Raw genomic sequence first — 10,417 nt, 5'->3', positions numbered from 1 at the left:
AAATTTGTGCTTGACTTTGGACTTGGCTTGGCTTTTTATGGCTGAAGTTCTGGAGATATATTTTAAGCTTATATTATTGTACAGAAATGTTCTCACCCGCTTTAGAAACACCACATAGCAATTTCAAACATCTTTTATGTGCGCTGACGTCTTTGAATTGTACTATTTTTTTTTTCACTGATCGTCACTGCCATCATTTTCGAATGACTATTTTTTACCGTGCAGCACCGGAGACAATGCATCGAATGACATTCGGTTAGAATGACATTAAATTTGCCGTGTGGCAGGGGTATAAAAAAGTAATTCATTGTTTTTCGGGAGTAATTGCAATGTAATGTCATTAATTTTTGTAAGCAGTAATTTGTAATGTAATTTAATTACTTTTGCAACATTTCTAAGAAAGTAATTTGTAATGTAATTTATTATTTTCCAAGACTAATTCTGCAATCTACGCTCTCAAAACAGCCCATCCGCCGCCAGAAGAGATCAGTTCAGTTCAGTTCAGAAAAACTTTATTTCCGGCAGATGGTGGTCTCCCTACCCCCTCTCAGGCTCTGCCACAATGGAGACGCATAACGGCCAATTCAGGGAGCAACGTCACTGCAGCCGTTTGTGATCTCTTCCGACGGCCTCTCCTCTGATCAACTCGATGCACACATCCCAGGCGTACGGCGGAGCGCCTACGCGCCCAGCGCCGCGCCGTGCCAAGCGTCGAGAAAAGTCATACACCTCCATGCTCCCTGTGCTGGGGCGTTCTCCCTCTCGAGCCGACCGAAGGAATTTCAAGCGTGAAGTAAGGGGATTTGGGGGACGCTGAAAGGACAACTTAAACCGCGAAGAAACGTTCCAGGAACCTGGGATAGGTTCAAGCCATAAAGAAAAGAGTCCCCGAGAGCCCCCGCCGTCCTCCTATTGTTGTAAACCGGACCCCGCTTCCGACGCGCGCGCAAGCGCGCGCGCTCAGGCGCGGATTTCTGACATGGACAGATATCTGCCCCTGCTCGCGCCTGCGCGCGCGTCGCGCTTTGCGCATGCGCAGACAGGATCCAGCGTACGCCCGTGCGCGTAGGCGCTCCGCTGGTACGCGTAGGAGTTGGGGGCCCCAACTCGATGGACACATCCTACGCGTACCAGCGGAGCGCCTACGCGCACGGGCGTACGCTGGATCCTGTCTGCGCATGCGCAAAGCGCGACGCGCGCGCAGGCGCGAGCAGGGGCAGATATCTGTCCATGTCAGAAATCCGCGCCTGAGCGCGCGCGCTTGCGCGCGCGTCGGAAGCGGGGTCCGGTTTAAGCCCCAACTCGATGGACACATCCTACGCGTACCAGCGGAGCGCCTACGCGCACGGGCGTACGCTGGATCCTGTCTGCGCATGCGCAAAGCGCGACGCGCGCGCAGGCGCGAGCAGGGGCAGATATCTGTCCATGTCAGATATCCGCGCCTGAGCGCGCGCGCTTGCGCGCGCGTCGGAAGCGGGGTCCGGTTTACAACAATAGGAGGACGGCGGGGGCTCTCGGGGACTCTTTTCTTTATGGCTTGAACCTATCCCAGGTTCCTGGAACGTTTCTTCGCGGTTTAAGTTGTCCTTTCAGCGCCCCCCAAATCCCCTTTCTTCACGCTTGAAATTCCTTCGGTCGGCTCGAGAGGGAGAACGCCCCAGCACAGGGAGCATGGAGGTGTATGACTTTTTTCGACGCTTGGCACGGCGCGGCGCTGGGCGCGTAGGCGCTCTGCCGTACGCCTAGGATGTGTGCATCGAGTTGGGGCTATGACTTTTCTCGACGCTTGGCACGGCGCGGCGCTGGGCGCGTAGGCGCTCCGCCGTACGCCTAGGATGTGTGCATCGAGTTGATCAGAGGAGAGGCCGTCGGAAGAGATCACAAACGGCTGCAGTGACGTTGCTCCCTGAATTGGCCGTTATGCGTCTCCATTGTGACTGTGATTTTAGAGGAAAGGAAGGGTGCTATAAATGTCTCATATCGGTGGACACCTCAACCACGCCGTGAGGGAAGGGAAGAAGTTTGGAGTGAAAGAAAAGACAGAGGTCGTAATGGAAGTCTCCGTTGGCGTTGCATTCGTTGACTACAACAGCACACAGACTGGGACATCACAGGCGCCCGGGCGGTACGGGTTCCATGACATCCCAATGGTTGACACCCGCACAAAACATGACGCACACAGGTCCGGTCACCGCTGTCTGTCCGTCTGAAGCCCGAAGAAGTCGCGAAGGGTTTCACCCACGCTGCCGCCCGCAGGGGGCGAAACCGTCTGTACTTTTATCACCGGGCTCCGAGTTCGGACCAGCTGACGCCTTCAAACGTTTCGTCTGCCGGGCCTCCAGATTAAAATCCACAACCCCTATGCTGTGTCAGAGCTCGTTAAAGAACCCCAAGTCGCCGAAATTACCGAAGCCCTCCACTACAACGCCCCTGTCCCTCGTAGCCCTAGTCACTTTGGAACGCAGAACTTCATAAACTCAAACCGAACACGGTCATAACCACCTATCATACCTCAGTTCAAGCTATTCCACGGCCGGTCTCGAGGAGGCCGCGCGCGCGCTCACTTCGAGACCGGCCGTGGATATTCGAATTTACTTTCATCTCTACAACATAGATGGCCCTGTCTTGGCGGGCACCATAGTGTTCCTGTATATGCTCCCGCAGGGAGCATATAAAACACTAGGGCACCAGAGTCGTCGGGAACCACGAGGTAGACACAAGCGTTTGCGGGTAGGTAGGCTGGAAACGCTGATTCGTCAAAAAAATTTGACGACACGCCTGCAACGTCATGGTCATGTGACTTTTAATGACGTCATGTCCGCTTGGGGACAGACATATTTTTACTATATTTTTCTCGGAATTCCCCACGTTTTTGACAGCGCGCGCGGGATAAATAAAGCGCATCATTACCCCCCCCCCCCCCCCAGCCCTATCTTCCCAGTTCGACCACCTTGCCGAGCGGGGTGCAATTGAAGAATGAATGAATGAACTTTATTTCCGACATCGTGGGGTCTCGCGGTCGGGGCGCAGCAATTAGGAGGGGGTGCCTTCCAGCCAACTCTCAGCACCGGAGACCGCGGAGAGAGTCTTGCAGTAAGCTGTCTCCGCTTGTCGGATGATCAGTCTTTGCTGATCCTGGTGGTGGCTCTGGATCAGCTCTTCCCAGGTGGCAAGGTCTGGGATGCTTTATGATTTAGCTCCAGGAGAATCCTGACATTCCCAAATTAAGTGATTTTGCGAAGCCCTTCTGCGGCAGCTACTGCAGAGCTCAGGCTCCCCAGTGTCTTCATCATGTAGCATGGAGTAAGGAAAGAATCTGTTGACCTGAAGCCTCCTCCAGGCCCTGCACTCCTTTGGATTGAGTGACCGACCCGGAAATGAGAGTTTTCTCCTATCCAGTCTGGGTGCTTCTGTTATTTTTTTATACGTTATGAGAGGGTCTTTATTCCCACTCAGGGGCACTTACAGAGCAGCTCGGATGTATAGTTCTCGAGCGAGACTGTGAGCAGCCTCATTCCCCGGAATGCCCTCATGAGCAGGAACCCATATGAGGGAGACCTCTATGCTTGAGGGGTATCTTAGTAATTTGGAGGCTTGACTGGAGACCACCCCCTTACAAAAGTTGTGAACAGCTACCTTGCTGTCAGACAAGATGATCTTGGCTTCGGTACTGACGGACGCTAGGGCAATAGCAGCCTCCTCTGCCACTAACGCATTCCGAGTGTTAATTGATGCTACAGTCACTTTATCCCCATTCCCATCAACGGCGGCAATCACGGAGGCGCCATCGGAACCACAGGCTGCGTTGCAGAAGACTATGTTTCCCGGCGGGTCCCGGGCAAGATTGTTCATTATTGTTCAGGCTCTATGTTTTCTCCTCTCTTTATCATGCTCCGGGTGCATGTTCTTAGGTATATGGGCAATTTTGAGATGCTTCCGTATGTCTAAGGGGATTAGCTCTGCAGTATACGGGGGTTTCCTCTCGCTCTCCCCTAGGTCATTGAGGATCTGCCTGCCTGCTATTGAGGAGCTAAGCCTCCAAATTTGCGCTTCTCTTACTGCCCCGGTGATCTCCGCACAGGTATTGTGGACTCCCATACTAAGCAATTTCTCCGTTGAGGAGTTCGGTGGGATGCCGAGAGCTCTTTTGTATGCATTTCGTATCAGCTTGTCTAGTTTGTCCTCCTCTTGCTGACTAAGATTCAGAAATGGAGTCGCGTATGCAGTCCTACTCACTATGAATGCTTGTACTAATCTGAGGAGACAGTGCTCTCGCAGGCCTTTGTTTCTGTGGGAGATCCGCCTAAAGATACCTATAACTTGTGCGACATAGGTGCTAAGCTTCTTTATAGTGGTTGTGTTACGTCCGTTCGTCTGGAGAAAGTATCCTAGGACTCTTATAGTGTCAACCCTAGGTACTAACCTACCTCTAACGACAACTTCTATCGGGCCGTATAGGTGAGGGAAGCGAGTCTCTTTCTTCATCTGGTGGTCTTTGGTATTAAGCGAGAAGATCTCAGATTTTTGAGGGGAGCAGGAAAGTCCTCTCTCCAGAGCATAGTTTTCAACTACCTCAGCCGCTGCCTGCAGTCGGTATGAGATGTCAGCGTTCGTTCCCCCTGCTGGCCAAATGGTTATATCATCGGCATAAATGCTGTGTTTTAGCCCTTCAATTCTATTTAGCCTGTGGGACAGTGCTCTCATGGCAAAATTGAAGAGCATTGGAGACAGGACTGAACCTTGAGGGGTCCCCTTATTGCCGAGCCCAATATGCTTTGAGGAGAGCCCTACAAAGCTTATAGTGGTTTTTCGATTTCTTAAGAATCTTTTGACATAATTAAAGCACTTGACGCCTACTCCGGCCTCACTGAGGCCTTCAAGGACCGCTCTATGCTCAACATTATCGAAGGCTTTTGTAAGATCCAGCCCCAAGATTGCCCTGCCCCCTTTAGTTCCGTCGGGATCATCAAGTATATCACGTTTAAGCCTTAGCAGGACGTCCTGTGCGCTAAGACGCGGTCTATAACCTACCATTTCAACAGGCCACAGTCCCTCGCTCTTAATGTAGCGCGAGACTCTTGTCTGCACCACCTTCTCCATGAGCTTGCCCACGCAAGATGTCAGCGAGATGGGTCGCATATTGCCCAGATCAAGACTTTTGCCTGGCTTCGGAATAAGTACTAATTTAGAGACTTTCCATTGCTCCGGTAAGTCCTCCCCGTCTCAAATCTTGTTCCTTAGCTCAGTTAGAAAAGAGATAGAATTATCAGCCAAGTTCTTCAGAGTGGTGTTGGTGACTCCATCAGGACCTGGAGCCGATTTCTTTTTCAGGTCCTGTAACGCCGCCCGCACCTCTGCAACCTCGAACGAAGAATCAATGCTTCTATTTTCCCCGCCTTCATATTCCGGTAGTGGAGAGCCCGGGACTTGACAAACATAGGTTTCGCGAATTTTATCTAGCAGTTCCTCATTACTTCCTTTAAAATTATGCTTGATTTTGGTTTGATTTAGCCTGGTCTCCCTCTTGGATTTTGTTGGACTAATCATATACCTGAGAATGGCCCTGGTTTTGGATAGACTCATATTAGATCGAAATTCATCACACATCTCCATCCAGTTCTTTTCGCACAGATCAGCGGCATGCTTTTCTATGCTTTTGGTTAGCTTCGCAATTTCTCTCCTAATATTGCGATTCCATCGTTGGCTTTTCAGTGCCCTTTCTAGCTCCGCTTTCTTTCTCAGGAGATTGGCTAGTTGACTGTCCAGTCGGGGCACCGCTAGGGTGTCTTGAACAGTATCTGTTGTTTATTTGTTTACTCGTTTTGGCCAGCGGCACGCGAGTACATGCGTCTATAATTCTTATCTCTTCCGCGAATCCGCCACCGTCTGTTTCTGTACTCGCCGCCGCTCTGCCTTGATGGGTGACTATTAATTCTCCCCTCCCATCCTCGTTTTCCTTTTATTTCTCTTTTTTTTTCTGCGCGCTCCCCGCGGCTGCTCGGTGGACAGGGGGCTACAGCGCGGTTTTCTTTTTCTCTTTATTTCTTTCTACCTTTTCTAGTATTTTTCTTTTGTGCGCATCTTTCCAGCACCCGATTGCTTGCTGAACCTATAATTTTCTGAACCTAAAAGAGAAGACTGTAGTAGATGAAATAGTCACACATGGCACTCACTTGTCCGGTTCTCAACTAACAGATGCTTTCAATGATTTCTTCGTGTCCATTGCAGACGGCACGTAGCCCAACCAATACCTCAACAGCATGAGTCAAAGGGTTAGCGAAATCGCGTTTTTAACCCCTGTTACAACTAACGAAGTTCTGTCGGTCCTACAGTCGCTGAAAAATAGTAAAAGTAAGGGCATTGACGACCTCCAAATACTGCCAGCAAAGTACACATCCCACATACTTGCACCGATATTAGAATACATAATAAACTTGGCATTTTCCTCAGGAACTTTCCCCAAAAAGCTACAGATTGCCAAGATTACCATAAATTTTAAAGGAGGAGACGAAAATAATTTCTCCAACTACCGACCTATATCGATCTTGCCAGTTTTTACGAACTGTTTTGAAAGGCTTCTACAAGTGCGCATTACAAGCTTTATTAATTAACAAACACAGTCATATCAGCTTCCCAGTTTGGTTTTGTCGCAGGAACATCAACAGAAACAGCGTTATTAACTATGAAGGAAATTATATTAGAGTCATTTGAAGAAAAAGAACTAACTCTCGGGGTTTTCGTGGATTTCTTCGAAGCATTCGACTCCATAAATCACAAAATATTATTCCTTAAACTTGAGCACGATTTCGTGGCACATTCCTTCAGCTTTTAATAGCATACTTAGAGCACCGCCAGCAACGGGTTGTAATTAACAATTCTTCATCGCACTTAAAATCCATTCATTCCGGCGTGTCGCAAGGCAGTATTCTTGGACCTACACTGTTTAACATCTATATTAACGACATTGTGAACAATTGACAACAGCGCTAAATGTATAATGTACGCAGATGACGTCAGTATATTTTTTAGGGCTAAAAGAGTAAATGACTTGACATTAAACGCTAATGAAACTCTGCGCAAATTGGTCGAATGAAGCGCTGAATCTTTATTGAAAATTAACGCTACCAAAACTAAAGCTGTACTTTTTAGACCTAAGAACAAACCACTAGAACATTTACCTACACTAACGCTTGGTTCTCAAAGCATTGAAATAGCGGCGTCAGTAAAGTGTCTAGGTGTGACGCTGCAGTGCAATCTTTCCTGGGACATACACATCGACAATGTGGTTAAAAACTTGCAAAATGCGTAGGCATGTTATACAAAGTACGCTCATAACTACCTCTGAGTGTTAGACCTTTAGTTTATAATGCACTATTTTTATCTAACCTTTCGTATTGTCATCTGGTATGGGGTACAACAACATGGTCAAATACATATAGGCTACAGAAAAAGGTCATTCGTATCATTGCAAATGCCCCGTTTATTGCTCACACTCAACCTTTTTTTCGCATCATTAAAAGTAACTCCAATTAATCTCAAAAGAAAACATTTGACAGAAGTCTGTCTGGTTGGGAAAATTAATTTAGTAGAAAGATGACTGACGCCAAGCAAGTTAATTTTTGAAAAACACGACGTTTCTGGACCGGCTCGGTCTCTTCTTCACGGTGTGACTACGGGCGAGGCGCAGCTTGGCTCTTTAAGCCCTCGTGTTGAATACCTCCGGGTCAATGGCCGCAAACCATGGATGTAAGACGAAGGAAGTGTCCTTAGGGAGCGATTAACATTCCTTCGTGTCTGTTGTATGTGCCACGACTCCAGCAGAAGCCTCCTGCGCTGGTTAGCTTCGGTCTCCAGGACAATAGTGCCGTCAAAGTCAATTCGGTGGTCACATTCCTCGCAGTGTTCGGCCACCGCGCTGCGCTGACGGTTCATTTGTCGGACGTCCGCTTTGTGTTGCCTCATTCTTTCGGCGAAGTTATTCGTTTCCCCACGTACGAGGCCGGGCAGACTGAGCAGGGAATCTTGTATACAATCCCTTGGGCGCTTTTTTTTTTGGTGACGGTCTTTCGGGTGGGGGAGGAAGCGTCCGATGGTGGTAGCCGGTTTGTGCGTTGTTAGCACCCCTTTACCGAGAATTCGAGCCAGCGTCTCGCTCACGCCTTTCACGCATGGTATGCAAACACGTTTCCGGTTCTGGCGCGTGCGTGGGGAAGGAATAGAGCTGTTTTTGTTTTTCCTTTTTTGTTTTTCGCTGACGCGTCTGATGAATGAATTGGGGTACCCATTTTTTTTTTGGAGATCGGTGATTACTCGGTTCTTCTTTCTTTTTTCTTCACGCGAAGAAGAGATCCGATACCATAATCTCCGCTTGTCTTTTAAGTTGATTTATCTTTCTGCCCCCCTAACTAAACTAGGCAGTTATAGAAACTTAGCTGAGGCCAATATGTAGGCACGCGTACACTTCCATTTTTAGAGGCCCGTGTACTGTGTGATGTCAGTGCAGGTTAAAGAAGCCCAGGTGGTCGAAATTTCCGAAGCCCTTCACTACAGCGTCGCTCATAGCCTGGGTAGTTTTGGGACGTTAAACCCCATAAACCATAAACCAAACTTACATTTTTATTTCCGTCTAAAGTGAATGCAGACGACACAACGCAAGTGTAGTATCGGGCACGAAAGGCCAATCTAAAATTTTCTATCACAGAAAGGGCGTCTTGAGTATCGTTCTTGCAGTCAGTGACTACTTCTGCTAGGCTTCCACGACATTTAAACTTATCTAGCCCCCTTTAAAGAATCCTATAAAGCTGAGATCATCTAGGATACACCAGAACAAGCATTGCCACTGTGTACTTTCACCAGCCGTATTCATCAATACCGTATTCTCCTTTTCATCATGAATTCGCACAAATCGGATATTTGGTTTCTTGTAGAGGCTGTCGAGAGTGCAAGAATAACGAAAGCCGATTTGAAACCTCTTTGGATACCCCTTAATTATCATAGCCATAGTGAAATAGACATCCCTACCGGGCACCTGATCTATATGCGCTTAATCTGGCTGGTATCGCATACGGCGAATGCAATGTTACGCTTTCGAAAGGAAGGTTGTGACATACCCAGAAACTCCGGAATAACGCATATTCAACGGGAAATTGTTTATGAACGGGATGCAATTTTTTCATATATCGTGAAATAGCACTGCAGCCATCAATTTATCCTCAGATATCCCACCGGCAGGCCTGAGTTTTTTTTTTCTTCCCTATCGTCAGAGACATTCTCAATTGATTATCTATGACAGTCTTAACTACTCAGTGCGAGCGATACCCCAACTTTAGAAGGAAGATTTTTCTGCGCGAAAACAATAAAAATTGCCAAAATATTCCACTAACTTTGTAGCAGAAACACTAGTCATAAATTAAGCAATACATTTTATTCAATCTAAAAGTGAACGTTAAAAGCTTGAAATCCTTACCGGTAGCTTGTTGGCAGCTAAAGCCAGAAAGAATCTGAGCAACACTAACCCTATTTTTCACATAGTCAAGGAAAAACTGCAAGGAAATCAGCGATACCAAATATTTTAACTTATGTCAAGGGATGAAGTGGAAATACCGGCACTGGAACAGAAGATCACCTGGCGAAGGAAGCGCAAGATACTGGACAGAAAGAAAAGCTGCCAATAACTAAGCAATTTATAAGAAAGCAACTGAAGATGGAACTTGCACATAAATGAAATAACATCTGGCAAAACGAAGGAAAGAATACATTTGCATTCAAGTGGGATACGAGCGCTAAGCAAATACCAGGAAAATTTCCTACAAATCACTACCTATCACAAACCGTCACTGCACACAGACGATTTCCATTTTTATTCCAGCGAGTCAACATTAGTGGAGAGTGCAAATTGCCGCTGTGATGCTGAAGTACAAGACTTCGACCGTGGCATGCAGAATTGTGCCTTAACGGAACACGAAAGAAACATATTGACAGGAAAGCTGGAAAAAACACAGAAAAAGAAAACCTGTGAGAATAAAAGATCAAAAGCGAGTTATAATATTACAGGACGTGGTGAAGAATATACTGGGGAAATCATACGAATAACAATACCTGCGCTGACCTCCACTGTCACTCCTGTGACTGCAAGGCAGAGTGCTTGCATTCTTCCACGGGGCCAACATAGCAAAAAAAAACACAATCAGTCGACAAAGCACAATCGACGGGCATCTTCCAGCCACCACACGCGTCATTGGCATATCACATTCGAAGGCAAGCCGAAGAAAGCGTATTATGGCACAGAGGGAGCGGCGAAAAATCTACAAATCAAGAAAACCAATCAAGAAGCTTCGCAGCTTCCAGGATTTCCCATAGTGTAGGCAGCCGCCGCGGTGGCTGAGTGGTTATGGCGCTCGGCTGCCGGCCCGAAAGA

This window comes from Amblyomma americanum, chromosome 1 (assembly GCF_052857255.1).
Source record: "Amblyomma americanum isolate KBUSLIRL-KWMA chromosome 1, ASM5285725v1, whole genome shotgun sequence".
Taxonomy (NCBI): domain Eukaryota; kingdom Metazoa; phylum Arthropoda; class Arachnida; order Ixodida; family Ixodidae; genus Amblyomma; species Amblyomma americanum.
This window is presented reverse-complemented; position numbering follows the sequence as displayed.